This window comes from Myotis myotis, unplaced genomic scaffold, assembly GCF_014108235.1.
Source record: "Myotis myotis isolate mMyoMyo1 unplaced genomic scaffold, mMyoMyo1.p scaffold_m19_p_1, whole genome shotgun sequence".
Taxonomy (NCBI): Eukaryota; Metazoa; Chordata; class Mammalia; order Chiroptera; family Vespertilionidae; genus Myotis; species Myotis myotis.
This window is the reverse complement of record NW_023416313.1, coordinates 60,242,488-60,262,710: the sequence shown is the minus strand read 5'-3', so window position 1 is coordinate 60,262,710 and position 20,223 is coordinate 60,242,488. Positions and strand designations below refer to the sequence as shown.

General features: G+C 42.9%; 1 protein-coding gene across 1 annotated transcript in view; it reads left to right on the top strand.

Moving 5' to 3' along the window:
* The first annotated feature begins 5,416 nt into the window (after positions 1 to 5,416).
* GPRIN3 (GPRIN family member 3) overlaps positions 5,417 to 20,223 on the top strand; it is an 81,203-nt gene continuing 66,396 nt past the window's right edge. Inside the window, exon 1 of the mRNA XM_036339624.1 lies at positions 5,417 to 5,719. The gene's annotated coding sequence lies outside the window, so the exon portion shown is untranslated. The remainder of the gene's footprint in view (positions 5,720 to 20,223) is intronic.

The following is a 20,223-nucleotide window of genomic DNA, read 5'->3' as shown; positions in this document are numbered from 1 at the left end:
GAAGTAAAAAAACAAAATGGGAACAAATACAATATTTAAAATGAAGAACAAGTAAAGTTAAATCAACAAACTTACCAGTATTTCAATGGGAACTATGGGCCTGCTTTTGGCTAATGAGATGGTCAATGTCCGGTTCCATATTTGTCACTGCTAGTCGTAACAAGTGATGCAAGTGTGCATCAGTTAGTCTAGATCTGGATGGAGATTTCAGATGTTTCATTCTGGAAAAAGGCTCTCCTAACTTAAAAAAAAAAAGGCCCTACTAACTGCAAAATAAAAAAAAAATAGACCTCCTAACTTCAAAAAAAAATAAATCCTAACTTGTTCTTACCTCGGTCCTCAGGCAGCAGCAGGCTCTGCACAGGCAAGCTCGTGACTTGTCCGATCACACCCGAAACTGAGAGGAGGAGTCGAGAGACAGAGAGAAGGAGGGGAGTCGGAGAGTGTGGTGCACATTCCACACATGCGCACTGCGGGCCAGGACAAGTCAGCTGCTAAGCAACAGGCAGCTGCGGCAAAACCACCCAGCTGGCCGGATAAATGTTTTCTGCAGGCCGCATGTGGCCCGCGGGATGTAGTTTGAGGACCCCTGCCCTAAAGACTACCTTTCTTCTCTCTTCTTAATAGAACCTCAGTCTTGATTGGGGCACCAGGATGTCTAGCCTAGAAAAATCATGGCAAGTCCATTCCTCCTTGCTAGGTGCTCACATTCACAGCCTCCCTGAGTGATTTGGTGACCAAATTCTGGCCAATGACTTGGAAGTAGGAGAGTGAGTTCTGGGAAATGTCTTTTCTTTCATGAACAACAACAAAAAAAAATAGAGATTCCCTTTTCCGCTGGAATTCTTTTCTTCCTATTGTAGAGGATAAACAAACAAACAAACACCTTTTCCCTCTACCTTCCTAGGTTACTGATCAGGGCATAACAAATTAGACAGAAGACAAGATAGCAAGAGAAAAGGAAACAGAGTTTAGTAACATGAGCAGCCTACATAGATGCAGGAGAAACTAAGTAATGAGTAACTCAAAAGGGTGGTCAGAATTTGGGCTTATATAGCATCTTAACGAGGAACAGTAAACTTGTAGAGAAGTGATAAGATGAAGGGAAAGAGGTATAGGCTTTGAGGGGTGGCAAATTGTGGGAAGGGGGACCTACTGGAAGACACGGGTTATTTGAACAAGATTTCTTTCTAGACCCACATTCGTTTCTGTCTTCCCCAGAAGAGAGGATTATGGCTGTCCTCGTTTCTCAGAAGTTCCTGCTTTTAGTCAGATAAGGGATGCTCTAAGAAGGCGTCTTTCTGCATCTGTTAAATTTCATTTGCCTCCATCTCAGAATAATCATGATGCCAAGGTGGCATATTTGGGGATGGCTTATTCCAGCCGTGGGCAAACTACGGCCCGCAGGCCAGATCCAGCCCATTTGAAATGAATAAAACTTAAAAAAAAAGACCATACCCTTTTATGTAATGATGTTTACTTTGAATTTATATTAGTTCACACAAACACTCCATCCATGCTTTTGTTCCGGCCCTCCGGTACAGTTTAAGAATCCATTGTGGCCCTCGAGTCAAAAAGTTTGCCCACCCCTGGCTTATTCGGACTTCCTATATGTCTTGAATGTGGTTTGTAAGGGTGTGATTTTTAGAGAGATGGCCACCACCTTGTAACTATGCCCAGATTGTCTATTTAGAGTCCAGTATTGGGCAGAACGCAGGGATATAAAAGAAATAGAAGTTATGGTTTCTGAGTCCAAAAGTCCTATAATACAGAGTGTCACACAACGAAATAATTGGAGAACAATTACAAAAAAACACTTACTCAGTGCCAACTAACGTAGAACTTACAGCGGCCCTCCAGAATCTCCTATTGGTAACTCCATGCTGCCACTGTTTCTTGCCAATGCAGCTAAACTGGTGAAGTTTTCAGAAAAGATGTGACATTTAGAGCAGATTCTAGTCTCAAATTCTTATCTTTTTAAAATACACTCTTGCCCTTGTTTAAACAAGACTTCCCTCAGAAAGGAAACTATCAAAAAGGCATTGGATTTTAGTCTTGGTAAAAGGTCCTTAACAGCTGTAAGACATAGTGGTGGTCATTTAAACATCTGGCATTTTGGTTCCTGATTTGTAAATTGGGGATAATGGTTCATTCAACAAATATTTACTGAGCACTTAACAAGTGCTGGGCAGTGCTTTAGGCAACTGAACAAAAGAGACAAAGTCCCTGTCCTTATAGTAGACATACAATAAACATATATTCTATCAAAAAGTAGTAGTAAGTCCAGTGGGGGAAATGTAAAGTGGGATAAGGAAGATAGAAGGAATAGCAGGTAAGTGGGGAGGAGATCTGCTATTTTACAAGAAGTAGTGGTCAAGACAATCTCTTTGCGAAGTGCCTTGTACTTCCTTCCCCGTGTATTTGCACTTGCCTGCTTGTCTGGCGGCAGAAGGGAGGAAGTCAAATGATTGAAAAAATGTGGAATGCTCTTGTTAAATTACTCACCACTATGTGAACCTAAGGTATCATCATTATTATTATTGAGGATTAAGTCTAAATTCCTTAGCTTGACATTTCTTAGCTTGACATAACATGAGCCTTTCAACCTATCTTTCCAGTTTTACCCCCGCTCCCCCATATAAATGTAACTTGCAAATAAAATTTTCACTGTATATAATTCACTTGGCAATGAATCATGTACCATCCCATGTCGCTTCTCCTATTGTTTCTTCTCTTTCAGTCCTGCATGATTTCATTTTTTCACAAATCCTGTGTCCCCAATGAAAGGATAAACTTCTGTATGAGAATCCATAAATACCTTGAGCATCAAGGCTGTTTAATAATATTTATTGATTTTGTTTGACACACTGGTTTAGGTTCATCATTACTTGGGAAGCTCTCACTCTGGAATTTGGTGATATAATCAATTTTGCATGAATTTTGAATTTCCTTACTTATCATGGAGCAGTGTAATCCATGAAGCAAATTTTGAAAAATTATGTAATATTGCTAACAAACACCTTTAACTGTGGTTAGGACTTCCCTAAGGATTACTTCAGTGTCATTTAGACCAATAAGTAGATCTTAATCCCATGTGCCCTTTTCAGGACTATAATCCCAGGCATCCTGATGGCCTTTTCATGACCTAGGGAATGTTTCTTGTCAGTGTACATTTGTTGTTACCTCTTAAATGACGTTCAAGTAAATTTTTCCATTGAAATAACTTCCCAGAAGTCTGAGGAATCAAGCAGAAGAGAAGAATAAGTAAGGCACAGTAGAAATTATAGGATAAATCTAAGAGAGGTTTTAGAAAGCATAATAATGACCTTCCAAAAATAGCCATATCCTAATCACTGGGACTTATGGAGATGAGATGATAAAAATAGAGGTTAGAGTGATGTGGTCACAAGCCAAGGAGTGCAGGCTCCCTCTAGAACAGACATGGGCAAACTATGGCCCGCAGACCGGATCCGGCCCGTTTGAAATGAATAAAACTAAAAAAAAAAAAAAAAAAAAAAAGACCGTACCCTTTTATGTAATGATGTTTACTTTGAATTTATATTAGTTCACACAAACACTCCATCCATGCTTTTGTTCCGGCCCTCCGGTACAGTTTAAGAACCCATTGTGGCCCTCGAGTCAAAAAGTTTGCCCACCCCTGCTCTAGAAGCTGGGAAGAAACACACACACACACACACACACACACAAGGAAAAAACAGATTCTTCCCTCAGAGCCTCCAGAAGGAATGCATGGCCTTGCTGACTCTGATTTTAGTCCTGTAAGACACATTTTCAGGATTTGAAACTCCAGAATAGTAAGATAATAAATTTATGTTGTATGAAGCCACTAGATTTGTGGTAATTTGTTACAGCATCAGTAGGAAATGGATACAGTGGTAAAATAAAAACAGCCCTGAACTAGAGATCTGTCACAACCTGGCCTCTACTGCATGCATATTAATTGTATAATCTCAGGAAAATCACTACTTCAGTTTCCTTCCCTGTAAAGTGAAATTAGACCTGCCTCATAGTGTTGTTGTGAAGTTATCATTATTCATGTTAGCACTTTGTGAAGTGTTTTGTGTTGTACAAATGTTAGCTGTACTTAAGGTTTTCTTAATGAAGGCAAGAACAGGAATGAGGACATTTGTCTTTCATGTATTAATACCTTAAAATCTACACTCTAACCTCTCCTGGAACAAACATGCTGTTTTCCAAGTGGCCTACTGCAGGGATGGACATCCAGCACACTTGTCTCAGCCTTCCCCCCATCAACCAAAGTGAACATGGCTAATTGGTTGCAGAATCCTTTGCCCAGGAATCAAGACACAGCCTTGGAGTCCTTCTTAACCCACCTGCCGGAGGTTGCTATCAATCAGCTAGAGCTGGCAGGCAAGAAGAAACTTAGAAAGTTTGGTCCCGTGGCCAACAGCATGGACATCACCTGTGAGCTCATTGGAAATGCAGATCCTCAGGCCCGTCCTGGAGCCAGTGAGTCAGAATCTGCATCTTGACGAGATCTCTGGGTGTGCCCGGTGTACTAGCTGAGAGGATATATCTTGGGGCGGTTTGAACTCCAGCTGTACAAGTTACTATTGTGTGACCTCAAGCAGTGTCTAAAGCATCAAAGCCTGTTTTCTCATCAATAAAGTGGAGAATAATACCCACCACGTTGGTTTGTTATGAGAATTAGAGAGGCTGCACATGTAAGGCATCTTGCACAGTGCCTGCCAACAAATGCTCAGTTAATAATAGTTCTTTTCATTGTACCATTTTGCACCATCTACAGCTGCTAACCAGACTACACATTCATTCAGCATTGCTTGAGCCTCTCAACAGGGCGGATTTCCAAAGCCATCCACGCCCACAGAGGCAGGAGAAGTGTGGGGAGGGGGATAGAAACACGGTCAGCAATGCCATCCCCAAATACCCAGGATCCTGTACATTTTGCAACACGTATCAAATGCCAGGTGGTCTCCTTGCTTTCAGATCTTCGCTGCCCATGGCTTTATTAGAAACCTTTCCAGAGTCTCTAGACAGCCATGGAGTCTGGTGACCTGTGGGAGAGAGCAAGGGCCAAAATTCCTGCTGAGTCGCTCTGGGCCCATGCCTCTATCTTAATTTCCTTCTGAACTTTCCGTCTGCCGCTGGTTTCCATGCAGCAGAGCCTTAACCAGCCAGCCCCTGCCCAGCTGCGCCCCCAGGGCGCGCAGCTGCAGCGGCTGTGGCAACCCCTTCCTGGGGTCCGGAGAGGGCTGGGAGGGGGTGCGGTGGGGCGGAGCTCGGGGTCCTGCTGTTGCCGCCTTGGCTGCTGCCTGCAACGCTGCCGCCCCTGGCTCGGATGCTCAGGCCCCGCTGCACTGCCCTGCGAGGACAGACGGGTGCTCCCCGGGCCTGACGGATGAGCAGCCCGGGCCCTGGACTCCCACCTCCGATTTGGCTCTGTGCCGGGTGGTGGCGACTGCAGCCTGGCGGTGGGGGCGGCCCCGCGGTCTCCGCCGGCTTCTGCGCCGCCTCTGCTCTTTGCATAGTAATTTCAGTTCCTGCAAGCACTCTGCTCGTTCCGCTCCCGGAACAGGTCTCAGAAGAACCGCCGCTCCGAGCACACGGGAGCCATCCCCGTGGCGCCGAGAGCCGCTGCTTGGGATATGCGACGGGGGCCCCCACCACAGCCGAGGCAGTGGGCCAGCCGCGCCGAGAAGAGCCAGGCGAGAGGCAGGTAGACGACCGACCCCGGGCCGCGGGAGGAGACGCCCCCCACCCTGCACCCCCTCTGCCCAGTGCCCAACCCCGGGGGACCGGAGCGGAGGTGTGCTTGGCACTGATGGGGGGTTGATTCGGTCCCACATTGCCCTGGTGATCTTTTGCCTGTTGCTCTCGTCCCCATCCCATTCTGCGCTCCGGGAGGGTCTGTCTTTCTCCCAGGTGATGAATTTCTCTGCAAGGTCATTGCTCCCTTAGGCTCTGACTCTGAAGGTAAATGGGAAAAGACGCTGCAGTTCTTGTTCTTGGGCGGGGGGATTTATAATCAATGGGTCTGCACACTGTGAATATCCCAATAGGTAGATGTGGTGTGTGTGTGTGTGTGTGTGTGTGTGTGTGTGTGTGTGTGTGAATACTACACTGACATGTTTCTTATTTTCCTGTGCTTATTCTCTTTAAGGTCAAAACACTGTTGTACATAAAATATATGTGTTTATGTGTGTGTATACAGACACCTTTACATATATATTGTCTTTCTTGAGATAGGCTGAGAGAGAAGAAGGAGGGCGGGCAGAGGTTGATAAAAGGGAAATCACTGTAGAGACCTGTTCAGTGTCTAGAGGTGAACTTTGGAACCAGATTAAATCAGGGTAGAGACTAGAGGCTATAAATGGCTCTTTGGAGATGGATTTTAGAAAAGAGCTAAAGAACAACTGTCAACAGTACACACAACACATCTTCATGTTATCCAGGCAGATCTGAAAGATACAGGCAAATTTCAGACTCAACAATGGGCAGTGAAAGGGGAGCGGGGGAAGAGGGTACTTAGACACTGGAAAGTGAATTTGGGGTGGTGGGAAGGCAGCAAGTCCCTGGCAGGTTTAAAGGGCCTTCTGGAGGGGCACTCGGAAAAATCTCTGCTCCGAACGTAGGCAGTTCAAGGTGAAGATGATGTGAATGTCCAGCAAGCAGCAGAGGCGGTGGGGAAAGGGCGAGCGAGGGTTTGGAGGAGGAGGGGAGAACCGAAGCTCTGAGAGTCACCTAGAAGCAACCACCATGTATCAAGGCATCTCTTTCTTCGTATTAAATCAATACCTTGGATATGGTCCATCTAAAAAATTTTCACAAGACATTAAAGATCCACTGGTCCATGTTTGCATTTTGTTTTTGCAAGGAATCTGGGTCATGGTGGGACTGGAAGTAACTGAAGTGTTTACAACACCAGCAAGATTTGGAGAGAGAGAGTTGATTAAGGCTTAGCTTCATGAAATATTTACACATCTCTTACGTGGGCTTTTGTTTGCGCTTGTTGGTGCTGCTGCATATTTTACTGTGATCATGATTTGAGTGTACTTCTCCCAATGTGCTTATTTTCCAGTTATAAACTATTGTTTCTTTCCCATTGTGTTCACCATTGTCCTGCCCTGAGTAACAACTGTGGGAATAAAGATACATGAGTCACAGCATAGAGGCAAAAAATATTTTCTGTTGCTATCTGCAAATGGCAATAGTTTGTATTATAGAATGTTCTTTTGCAGTAGAATCATGAAGAATATTTTTTTAAGGGTTTGTGGGTTTTTAGTAGGGGGAATAGGTTGTTGATTCATAAACAGAAAAATAAGTAGTCAGTGCCATTGCAAGTCTAGATGTTATTTCATTGGAATTTATTTTGGAAACAGTGCGGAGGAAGTCGTAGAGACCCATGTAGAGTGTGTTGTGGTGTGGTGAGGCTTTACCTAATCACTAACTAGCCTTTCATGAAAAATGACAAGGACAGACATCTGAGGTGCATAGCCTCCTATGGAGGATTGAAGTGGAGGACTGAAGCAAGATATGAATCAGATCAATCTGTGCCAGAGGTCAGGTGGGTTCCAACTCGCTGTTTTTAAAACTTGGGTATTTTTTCATTGCGTCAGTAAACTTAGCCATTACATTTAATTATTTGTCCCTGCAACATTTCTTTGATTGTGCCTCAAATATACATGAAAGAATATATTAGATACAGCTCTCCTTCACTGTATGGATTTTCAGTCATAAAACCTGCAGCTTATCGGGAATATCGCTCATGGAATCACAAAGTCATAAAAAGATTGGCCTCAGAGAGTCCAGACATGCAATTCCAGTCCCAGCTCACACTTGCACTCGTTCAGTGGCCGCTGTTTCTACCCTTTATATGCTCATTCACTGATTCAGTCATGCATTCAGCATACATTTCTCCTGAACTAAACAGGGTCCTGAATTGTGGGATTGAAGAGTGAGCGAGACACAGTCTCAGCCAGCAAGCCTTGGGAGAGAGAGGGTAAAGCGAGTTAAGTGCTATGTCAGGGCGAGCACAGGGTGGAGGTGGAGAGGACAAGGACAGTTCCCAAGGACCTGAAGAATAAGAGGAACTAGTCTGGTAAAGAGGAGGGAGAAGGGCAGTCCTGGTACAGTGACCCAATATGTAGACCCCCAGGGAGCACAGGGAGCTCTAGGTCAGTGGTTTTCAACCTTCTGGCCCTTTAAATACAGTTAGTTCTCATGTTGTGACCCAACCATAAAATTATTTTCGTTGCTACTTCATAACTGTAATGTTGCTACGGTTATGAATCGTAATGGAAATATCTGATATGCAGGATGGTCTTAGGCAACCCCTGTGAAAGGGTCGTTCAACCACCAAAGGCGTCGCGACCCACAGGTTGAGAACCGCTTCTCTAGGTAGTTGAAAAGCTGTGAGAAGGTAAAGACAGGAAGACGCAGATAGAGAAGGGAGCACATCATCTTCAGGGTGAAGTCTAGAAGAGCCGCTAACTCATCTGTTCAGTCCCTCATTTGATCTGGAGAAGTTAGGTAAATGCATTCATATCAAGGCTCTCTGTTGTTCACATTACCCAAGTTTATATGCTTCAAATATCTAGAAACTATATTTACTTAATTTATAAAAGTCTGATTAAAAGGGAAATGTGTCCTTAAGAAAATCACAATTTTCTCTGCCTCAATTTCTTCATCAATAAAATGTCTACTACCTACTTTGCATACTGTGAAAATGAAAAAGAATGAGAGAATGGAGCTTTGATTTTTATAGAAGTGAGTTTTATAGAAAACCAGGAAATCTTATTTTTATAACAGTGCTCAGGGCAAAAGGATAAAAAAGTATCTGTATGTTCCAAGCATTTCACTGTCCCAGATGATTCCAAAAGAGAAACTGAATGAACAAAAATGTAACTTAGGAACACAGGCAAAAGAAAGCCCAAAGGCCACATGCAATTTAAAGTTATTTTTTTAAAGTGAGGGAAACATATACCGTGCTCCCATAGTAATCAATAAGTGCCCTTCTAGAAATAGTCACAACCCATTGTGAAGTCAGTTTACTGTGTATGATAGCATTTTATTTTCAAAACATAAAGTAAAACAGAATAGAAGGATAAAGTTCATTGAACGTTTAAATTAAATATACGGTGGGGCCTTGACACGAGTTTAATTCATTCGGTGTTGGAGCTCGTAACTCAAATTACTCGTATGTCAAATCAAAAAGTGAACGAGTGAGACACGTGATGCTGGGTTGATGTTGTGGCATTCACTGTGACGTTCGCTGCGCCAACTAGCAGTGGGGTATCTGAAGCTGGCTCATAACCCGAATTTTAGCTCGCAACTCAAAGCAAAAAATCGGCCGAGAGACGGCTCGTATCTTGAAAAACTCGTTAGTCGGGACACTCGTAAGTCAAGGCCCCACTGTATATTTATATGTATGAACACACTAGACCATGATGCAAAAATGTGTATCTTATTATGCATCATGTTCCAAAAAAATCTAAAAGCTACTGCTTTCAGTGGATTAAAAAACAGATGCTTCCAGTTTGCAAGACCCCAAGAGTCAACTAGAAGATTGGACACATAAGCATTTATACAAAATTCTGAATAGTAGAATTGTTGGGAGAAAGGCAAGACATTATGACTTACCAGTAGATTCATGGCAGTAAAGTTAGAGACTGAGAACCTTGGGGACTGAATTAGTCTAGAGAGCTTCAAGGAGGAGGTAGAACTTGAGCTAGTTTATAGAAGATGGACAGATCTGGGTGGGCAGTGAGGAAGAGTTGATGATATAGAAGAAGGAAGTAAAGAATGAGGTGGCATAACGTGAGGCTTGTTTAAGAATCATCTAGGGCCATGGCCAGGTAGTTCAGTTGTCTGGATACACCAACATTGCAGGTTCGATTTCTGGTTAGGGCACATAGAAGAATCAAGCAATGAATGCATAAATAGGAGGAACAACAAATCAATGTCTCTCTCTAAAAATTTTTTAAAAATCATTTAGAAAATAAAAAATGAATATCAAATTATGGGGAGAGAATTGCAGCAGAATTTTTATTCATACTAAAATATTACTCAAGAGTTGCTATTTATTTTATATCTAAGATTTCTTTTCCTAATACATCTACTCTAAGAAAATCTGGACAGAATGGCCATAACATCATAAATCTGTCATTTCCTGCCATTTTTTTATTTCTTTCACAATAATTTCCAGGCTTGGCCTGTTTCAGCTGAATTTAACGGTTGAACTATTGAAATTACGTGATGCACCATATTGTAGCATGATTAGTTCATTTCTTAAAACACAAGTACAATCTTTAGCACAGGGGGCAAGGGTGATCGAGTTTTACACTGAGCGAATCCTTCAACAAGTCTCCTTTTTTTTTGTGAAAGCCATTTTTTTAAATTTTAAACCTTAAGGTTTGAATCATGTTTTTAAACAAAAGTTAATTTTTTTTTGCAGTTCAACTGAGCATGCTTTTCTTTTTTTTTAATTTAAATTCTTTATTGTTTAAAGTATTACATACACCTCCTTTTTCCCCCATTGACCTCTCCCTGGCTGATCTCCCCACCCCCACCCCAACTGTCTGTGTCCATGGGTTATGCTTATATGCATGCATACAAGTCCTTTGGTTGATCTCTTCCCCCGATTTTCCCCTGCTTCCCTCTGAAGTTGGATGGTCTATTCGATGCTTCTCTGTCTCTGGATCTATTTTTGTTCATCAGTTTATGTTGTTCATTATATTCCACAAAAGAGTGAGATCATGTGATATTTATCTTTCTCCAATTGGCTTGTTTCGCTTAGCATAATACCCTCCAGTTCCATCCATGCTGTTGCAAATGGTAGGAGTTCCTTCCTTTTTACCGCAGCGTAGTATTCCATTGTGTAGATGTACCAAAGTTTTTAATCCACTCATCTGCTGATGGGCACTTAGGCTGTTTCCAAATCTTAGCTATGGTGAATTGTGCAGCTATGAACATATCCTTTCTGATTGGTGTTTTTAGTTTCTTGGGATATATTCCTAGAAGTGGTATCTCTGGGTCAAATGGGAGTTCCATTTTTAATTTTTTGAGGAAACTCCATACTGTTCTCCACAGTGGCTGCATTCCCACCAGCAGTGCACGAGGGTTCCTTTTTCTCCGCATCCTCGCCAGCATTTGTCATTTGTCAATTTGTTGATGGAATCTCCTTTTTTGAGTGTCTCTCGGGTGCAAAGCCCAGTGCTATGCACTCACTGCCTTCTTAAGATGAACTAGACCATTCGTACCCATAATAACAAAAGGAGCCCCAGATTCTGTTGAATGCTCTCTTTTGGGTTGTTTGTGGTACTTGTCCATCATTTTAGTTAAGGACAAATGGTCCCGACTTTCAATGATTTGACTTATGATTTTTCTACTTTACGATGGTGCAAAAGCCAGAGACATTCGGTAGAAACCATACTGCGAATTTTGATCATTTCTTCGACACTTATTGCACAGTTTGATGCTCTCTGAAGATGCTGGGCAGTGGCAGTGAGCTCGGCTCCCAGATCACAAGGGTAAACTACAGATACTCTACAGTGGATTCATTTTGTAGCAGTGGTTCTCAACCTGTGGGTCACGACCCCTTTGGCGGTCAAATGACCCTTTCACAGGGGTCGCCTAAATACATCCTGCATATCAGATATTTACATTATTATTCATAACAGTAGCAAAATTACAGTTATGAAGTAGCAACGAAAATAATTTTATGGTTGGGGGTCACCACAACATGAGGAACTGTATTAAAGGGTTGAAGCATTAGGAAGGTTGAGGATTTTGCCCAACTGTAAGCTAATGTAAGTGTTCTGAGCATGTTGAAGGTAGGCTGGGCTAAGCTATGATGTCTCATGGTAAGGTATATTAAATGCATTTTCAACTTGTGATATTTTCAGCTTACTGTGGGTTTATCTGAACATAACCCCACCTTAAATCGAGCAACATGTGTATTTAAATAAGTGTGCATACATTTTTAGAGATTAACATCAGCGTTTTGCTGTAGCCTAATAGATATTTTGAGGAGACTAAATCAGAGAAGGAAGGCTTTACCTGTGTTTTTGAAAACCTTTGTTGAGAATCTTTCAGTGCTTCTGTCTCTCCTATGAAATAAAATGTTATGATATTTATATCCTTTTAAATAAAGCTATACCTTTACTGAAAAACAGTTCCAGTTAAAATAGAAACTCATATGCTTAAATTAGTTTATTTGGAGTGCAGTCAAATATGGAAATTCACTTTTTTATGAAGATGTCCTAGACTCGTCTTTCATCTTCCTTCTCCACATCTGAATGTTTGGATTAGTGATAATCTAACTTTTTTGCATAAGAATCAAGACTAAAATAATAAAAACATCTTGAGACTGCATTTGAATTGAAAAGACATTTATTACATTTCATGGGGAAAATGCAAATGCTTTACAATTTAGATTACTTACTGTCTTGAATGCCAGTGAGGAAATTTTTCTCAGAGCTTTGGAGCCAGGTGTATTGAAGTTGGCAACACAGTAACAGCTTTCTAACTTTTCTATGTCTGTAATTAGATTGTTGGTTTTATTTTGAAGCTACCAGCATAATTTGGGGCCTGAATTATTATTGCCAAGCAATAATAACTGACCTTCACTGGAAGGTTAAATGCTATGACCTTCGCTGGAAGGTTAAATGTTATGACCTATTAAATCTAAGTCCAAATCTGGAAAGTGGGGCTTAAAAAAATCTATATTTTGCAATGATTCCAAAAGCATTGCAATAGTCAGGTGTGGATATCACTGTTTAGTCCTGCCTTTATTTACAAGGGAATAAAAAGGTAACAGATGAGTCCTAGGCACGTTAATTAACTTGTCCTAAATAACCGTTAGAGCTGGGGCTAAAATCCAGACCTCTTAGCTGATTATCAGCTCAGGGGAGGAAGAGCAGGCAGGGCCTGCAGAGGGGTGGAGCATCTCGTGAGTGTTGGGGGGGAGGAAATAAAAAAAAATGTTCATGCAGCCCTTCTTCCAAAACTGAGAGTAAGTGCAGTGCGTCTTTCTAAATGACAACGCAGTGATCTCTGTCCCCAGGGTCTGATGTGGCAGAAAAACTGTGGGGATCAGCTGTGTGATCTGAGGCAAAGAATTTTCTCGGCTTTACACGCCAGATTCCATTTTAAAATGGTAATTCTTGGATCCTAAACCCAGTGACTACCCAAGTCTCCCCTAGGAAGATTGCTTTAGTAAGTAATCACGGCCTGTGACACTTGCAGAACCAAATAAACCTTGAAAAAAAAAAAAAAAAACAACCTCAAGGTGAGACAGTAAAAATCTGTAGTCACAGGCGCCTCCAGGGACCTCAATGTCATTGCTAATTCAGTGGACAGCTGGACAGAGTGCCCCAAGCTCCTTAAAAAATCACATTTGCATCTACTGATTTCTGGGGGAAAGGAGTTGCAGAGAATCTTTTTTTTTTTTTTAAGCCTGAATTACAAATGGTTCAGCAAAGTGGGAAATCTAGTTGAGGGGGAATCATCAGGATGTTTTCTGTGGGTAGATTCTTGATTGTTCTTTTCAGGATTTGATTTTTAAATAGCCTAAAATTAAAACAACCATTACTATATCTGTGAGACACTCTTCTCTTCCTTTATAATGTCCAACTTTGGGTAAATAAAATTCTTGAGGGAGTTTAGTGTTTGTGTTCACTATATTTTCTGAGTAATCAGAGCATCTTTTTTGTTTCAATTCGTGTCATCAATTTTTCTAAAATGTAATAGCCTGTGCCTGTGTGTTTGCCTTAATAAGTATAATATGGCAGATATCATCAGGGTTCAGAATTTTGCACTGCCTCCGGGTTTTTATTCTGAATTATGTCTGTGTAAGACAGGGCTGCTGAATGTAATATAGGAATTTTTATTATTTTTCTTCTTTTTTACCCTGATATGAATATGCTTTCTTATGATACGCTTTGTAAAAAAATGTGCTGTTGTTCAAAAATGCAAAGGACATTTGATTCATTGAGGGTTCCACTTTGTTGACTTTGGTCTTTGCCTTTGCCACTGTGTCATTCCGGAATGCTCATTTCTTTACCCTACTTTCTCAAGCCGTTCCAAACATGGTTTAAAGCTCAATTATTCCAGTAAACCTTCTGAGATTCTTACAAGCTGTTTCCAACTACTGTTTTATATACAGTATGAATTTTTAATTTATACTTAGTTATATTGTTCCCTAAGCATACCTTTTTTAAAATCCTATAAATTACTTCTCCTGGAAAAAATGCAGGTAAAGATGTAGCAACTAGAATTTTTATGCTAATAAGAATTTTAATCAGAGTGGAGCTTAATAAATGCATGTACGTTTTCAATAAATGCGTGGACATTTTCCCTGCATCCTTGAATGAGTGAAAATTGCTTATGACAAATGGGTGTGGAGGATTGGTCTTGTTTTCATGTTGAACATGTTATGAAAGCAGTCAGAGAACAGAAATCTATCAATGTCAGGTCAGGGGCTAAACTCTGATTAAGGGAGTGAAAAATGCCTGTGCAACCTCCTTTCGCATTGGGGATGATTTCTTGCCTACATATATATATTCTCAGAGCAGAGGAAGGCTTTGTCATGAGCATCTCAGAGACCTGGTGCACTTTACTTAACCTGCCAGGACCTCAAGTTTGAGGATGTAGGTATGCGATCAGAAATTGGAAACTGGCAGTCCGTAAGCCCAGCAAGAAGATCATGGTTTGTTTGGCGTGCAGATAGTTATTTTTAATTAAGCCAATAGTTAAAAACCCAAATATCTATTATTAAAAGAAATGAAACACCAGCCCATATTCTTTAGGACGGAGATGAATAACAATGTGTGCTACCTCTTTATTTCACTACAGTCTCCACTACTCCTTACTGTCTCACTGATACTGAGGCTTCATATAAGTCACTTGTACCCAACAGCTTCACTTCCTTGTGTTAGCTACCTAGAACCCATAGGTATTGAGTTCATGAATCAGGGCTAGATGCTTTCTCTGTTCCATTGAGCTCTACAATGCTCTGTGTTCATGAAATTGACCTTACTGTACAAAGCAGAGAGATCATCGTACTGAATGTAGTTGACTCCCATAAAGTATGGTGAGAGTCTAAAAATTTCCACCATCAAAATAATTTAGATTCTGTGAAAGGTTAAATGAATACAAACTGAGTTGACCTGGTCTATTAGTAAGAGAATGGTGGAATGTTTTGTTTGTTTGCATGCTTGCTTACATGTGGCCAAAAAATAAAATAAATAAAGGCAGGACAGTTTTAACAATAATTATGTATTCTTTAATTTGACCAATGACTACAATTTTACATTGAATTACTTTATGAATTTGTTGTTGTTTTATAAAATTTTAAGAGCACTGTGTCTTTATTTTACGTACATCTCTTTAGGTAAACTAGTACATCAAACTTACAATAGCCTCCTGAGAACCCAAAGCATACCTCAGTCTTCCAAGTAATGGCGCATGCTATTTGATAGGCCTGGCAGCTGAGACAAACCTGTCAGAAGTAGTATTGATTCGCATCCCAGTTTGTGGCTGTGTCCGTACAGCTGAGAAATGCACATCTAACGAGGGCAGTTGGCTGGGCTTTCAACCCATCACTGAAGCTCATCAGATCCCTGTGCCCCACAGTCTTCCAGCCTATTGTGTGGAATGGTTCAAACGGCCAAAAATGAGGTGACTGGGTCAGGGCGAGTTACGCATGTTGTAAATCAAGGCAGGTGCCCTTCTGAGAGAACAAGATGGAAAACTCAGGCAGATCTCTAAAGTAGAGAAAAGTCTTAATAGCTCTCTGAAATCTCTCCTTCCTTCTCAACTTCTGCTGCCACTTTCCTTTTCATGCACCCTTCGCTGCACACCACCCCCACATCGTACCGCCTACTTTACTTCTAAAAACATCCTCACATCTAATTATTAATCCTAAGGTGTCGCTGCGTCAGCAGCTTCACTCCAAAAAGACAGTACTGAGAACAGTGTCAGTGGAGGCCTACCGAGGACACAGTGCTCCATCAGCAACGATACCTCCTTCAGAGAGAGCGCGTTTAGGAGGTCCAGGTCTTTAAGTCAAGTCACATCACCTGAGATTGATTGATCCTATCTAATAAAAGAGAGACATGGTAATTGGCGTACGACCGCTACCCTTCCCATTGGCTAATCAGGGCGATATGCAAATTAACTGCCAGCCAAGATGGCGGCTGGCAGCCAGGCAGCTTGAAACTAACATGAGGCTCGCTTGCTTCAGTGACGGAGGACTCCAATGTTCCCCGACTGCCGCTGCAGGCCTCTGAGCTGGCAGTTTGAAACATAGTTACAAAAATAGAAGCTAAACAAAACCCCAGAAATCAGCTTTCAGCTAGCCGGGATCTCAGACCTGGAGTTGATACAGAGTTTCGATTATAGAACCTAAACAAACCAGATACCTGCTTTCAGGAGCAGAGGCCTAAGAGCTGGAGCCTCAGAGCTAAAGCTGGCCCAGAATAAAATAAAAAAAAGAAAAGAAAAAAAGGAGCGTTTGGGAGCTTCAGTCCCAGCCTGAAAACAGCCCTCAGCCCCTCACCCAGACTGGCCAGGCACCCCAGTGGGGACCCCCACCCTGAAGGGTGTGTGACCAGCTGCAAACAGCCATCATCCCCTCATCCAGGCTGGCCAGGCACCCCAGCGGGGACCCCCACCCTGATCCGGGACACCCTTCAGGGCAAACCAGCCAGCCCCCACCCATGCACCAGGCCTCTATTCTATATAGTAAAAGGGTAATATGCCTCCCAGCACTAGGATCAGTGGAGTCGCGAGGTCTCCTGGCACCGGGATCAGCATGACAGGGGGCAGCGCCCAAACCCCCTTATCGCCCTGTGGCTCTGTGTGTGACCGGGGGTGGGGCCACAACCTCCCTATCGGTCCTGCTCTGTTCCTGACAGGGGAAGGCACCCCAATCCCCTAATCGGCCCTGCTCTGTGCCTAATAGGGGGGAGCTCCCCAACCTCCTGATTGACCCTGCTCTGTGTGTGACAGGGTGCGGCGCCCCAACCCTCTTACCCCATGGGCCCTGCTCTGTGTGTGGCAGGGTAGAGCCATAACCTCCCCATCGGCCCTGCCCTGAGTGTGAGAGTGGTGGCGCCCCAACCCCCTGATCGGCCCTGCTCTGTGGGTGATAGAGGGCGGCGCCCCAACCCCCTGATGGGCCCTGCTCTGTGGGTGACAGGGGGGAGCTCCCCAACCCCCTGATGGGCCCTGCTCTGTGCGTGACAGGGGGGAGCTCCCCAAACCCCTGATGGGCCCTGCTCTGTGCATGACAGGGGGGAGCTCCCCAACCCCCTGATTGACCCTGCTCTGTGCGTGACAGGGGGCAGCGCCCCAACCCCCTGATTGGCCCTGTTCTGTGCGTGACAGGGGGTGACACCACAACCTCCCCATCGACCCTGCCTTGAGTGTGACAGGGGGCGGTGCCCCAACCCCCCAATTGGCCCTACCCTGAGCGTGACTGAGGGTGGCATGGCAACCTCCCAATCCGCCCTGCTCTGTGCATGACAGGGGGTGGCGCCCCAATTCCCCAATCGGCCCTGCTCTGAGCCCGACCAGGGGCTGCACCTAGGGATTAGGCCTGCCCTCTGCCACCCGGGAGCAGGCCTAAGCCAGCAGGTCATTATCTTCCGAGGGGTCCCAGACTGCGAGAGGGCACAGGCCAGGCTGAGGGACCCCTCCTCCCCCCCCGAGTGCACAAATTTTTGTGCACCGGGTCTCTAGTAATATATAAAACACTATAAGTGTTAAAAAGTTCTTTAGGGATAAAGCAAATTTTTTTTCTTAGTGATTTTATTTTTTTTTTTAATATGTCTTTATTGATTTTCAGAGAGAGGATGGGAGAGGGAGAGAGAGATAGAAAACATTAATGATGAGAGAATCATTGATCAGCTGCCTCCTGCATGCCCCCTACTGGAGATTGAGCCTGCTACCTGGGCATGTGCCCTGACCAGGAATAGAACCAGTGACCTCATGGTTCATAGGTCAGTGCTTAACCACTAAGCCGGATGGGAAAAGTAGTTTTTTAAGGAGGATAACTAACACTATGCCAGAGGTATTAATATTCACAGCTTTTCCTAGTTTTAAGTTTATACAATAATGATCTTTTTTTTATTTCTTTATTGATTAAGTTCTTAGTGATTTTAAATAACACGCATTTAGTTACACTGAAACTTTCATGCTCTCTTATGAAGACACTGTTCCCCTGTTCCCCTGGGGGTTATTCTGATGTTTAGAATTGTGATGGTGGGTTTCTAAAAGATCATCCCTCTGGGGTTTGTGGCTTTTGTGAGTGGTGAATATAAGTCTCGTGAAGGGATGATAAAAGTTGACAACCCGAGCTGGATTGAGAGTACATCAGTACTTCTGCTTTGCAAATCAAGGAAGAGCATTCCTCAAAATAGAAGTAGACATTTATTTAGGAGATGAAGTAGAGAATGTGAAAGGTGGTTGGCAGAAGGCCCTGATTTAGGGAAGATGCATGCTTGGATCATTGACTAAATTTGTACTTTGAGTACTTGCTATACAGGGGTGGGCAAAAGTAGGCTCACAGTTGTGAATACACAAAACACAGAGTTTACTCTTGCATTGTTATTTATTAACTAGAGGCCCAGTGCACAAAAATTCGTGCACTGGAGGAGGGGGTTCCCTCAGCCCAGCCTGCCCCCCTCACAGTCCAGGAGCCCTCAGGGGATGTCCTACTGACAGCTTAGGCCCGCTGCTGGCACTCCTCGGCCCTCGAAGCTGCAGCGGCTTTGTCAAGGACATCAGGAAGATGTCCGGTCTATCAGGTCTAATTAGCATATTACCCTTTTATTAGTATAGATTATTGTATTATTTTTCAGATGAACAACTGTAAACCTACTTTTGCCCCACCCTGTATATGTTTAGACCCTGTACTATGTGCCAGGGACTTAAAGTTGAAAAAAATTATTTGAGAGTCTGAACTCTCCAGTAATTCCCAGACACAGTACTAGGTGTACTTATGAATAAATATGGCACAGTATGGAGTGATGGAATGGGCTCCTTTACTGAATCCTTGGGAATTCCCCTGGTGGCCTAAGCACCAGACTCCTCTCTCCGTCCCAACCAGGCACCCCTGTACCTTTCTCTTCCTTCCTGTAGGCCCAAGCAGTTCAGCGTAATTTCAGTTTCTCTTCACAGCTTCACCACCTGCTCGCCACACCTGGGTTCCTTCCTTCTCGGCCAGGCCACCTTGAAAATGAGAGGAGCCTTTCCCACACTACACTTCCTTAGTGTCATTGAAATAAAAACATGGACACATGTATTTTCTACTTTATTCTGCTAAAAGCAACTAAGAAACACAGGGTAGTAAAAATGACCAAGATGGGGCAGGTTTCAGATTAAAAAGTCTTCTAAATTTCTGCTGATGAGTTGATCTATTTACTATAAGAAATTTCCATCCCAGACGTATACCAGATCCTCAGTGTAACTTCATCCCTCCTCCTTTTTCTATTCAAGGAAAACATCTACCAGCGCAAGTGAAGTGAATGAGGCTAACGTTATTATAGGAATTACTTTATGATCAAGATTAGCATAATCGATAGAGAAAATGCTCTAAATTACTCTTCATAAATCATTTGTCGTTAGTACTTTATCATTGCTCATATATGGTTTGTGACACACTAGTGTATTTGAAGATGGTTTAAAGGCTACTTTCAGATTATGCTTAGATTCTCAGGGATCACCTCCAACCTTGAGAGATAATCTTGAATCAGATCATTATTGAGTAATGTACCCATTTCAAAGTACTGAAAATACCCAGCTGTTTCATAGCTGCTCGGAGAAATATTCCAAGCCCTCATGCTATCTTTTCTAAGGTGGTTCTCATCACTTTTTCCTAGTCTTCCACTCCAGGATTAGGGCCCTCGGAGTTCAAGTGTTAATCCGTGTCTCTGGAATGCCTGGTGAATGATTGCATCTGTGTGTTTATTCCAACTCAGAGGTGAATTTCCTTGCCTTGCTGCCCAGAAGGTAGCAGCACGGGGGAAAATGAGGAAATAACAGCGCTAATGATGAGTAGAAATGAACAAATGACAACCAAACACGTGGAGAAAGAGGAAGTAAAGTCAGATAAAGGGGGAACAAGAAATAAAGGAGCCAATCATGGCACTTTGCCATCCGGGTTCTAGGGCATGAGAGAACTCGAATACACTTCTCTTTATCCATCTGCTTTCCATT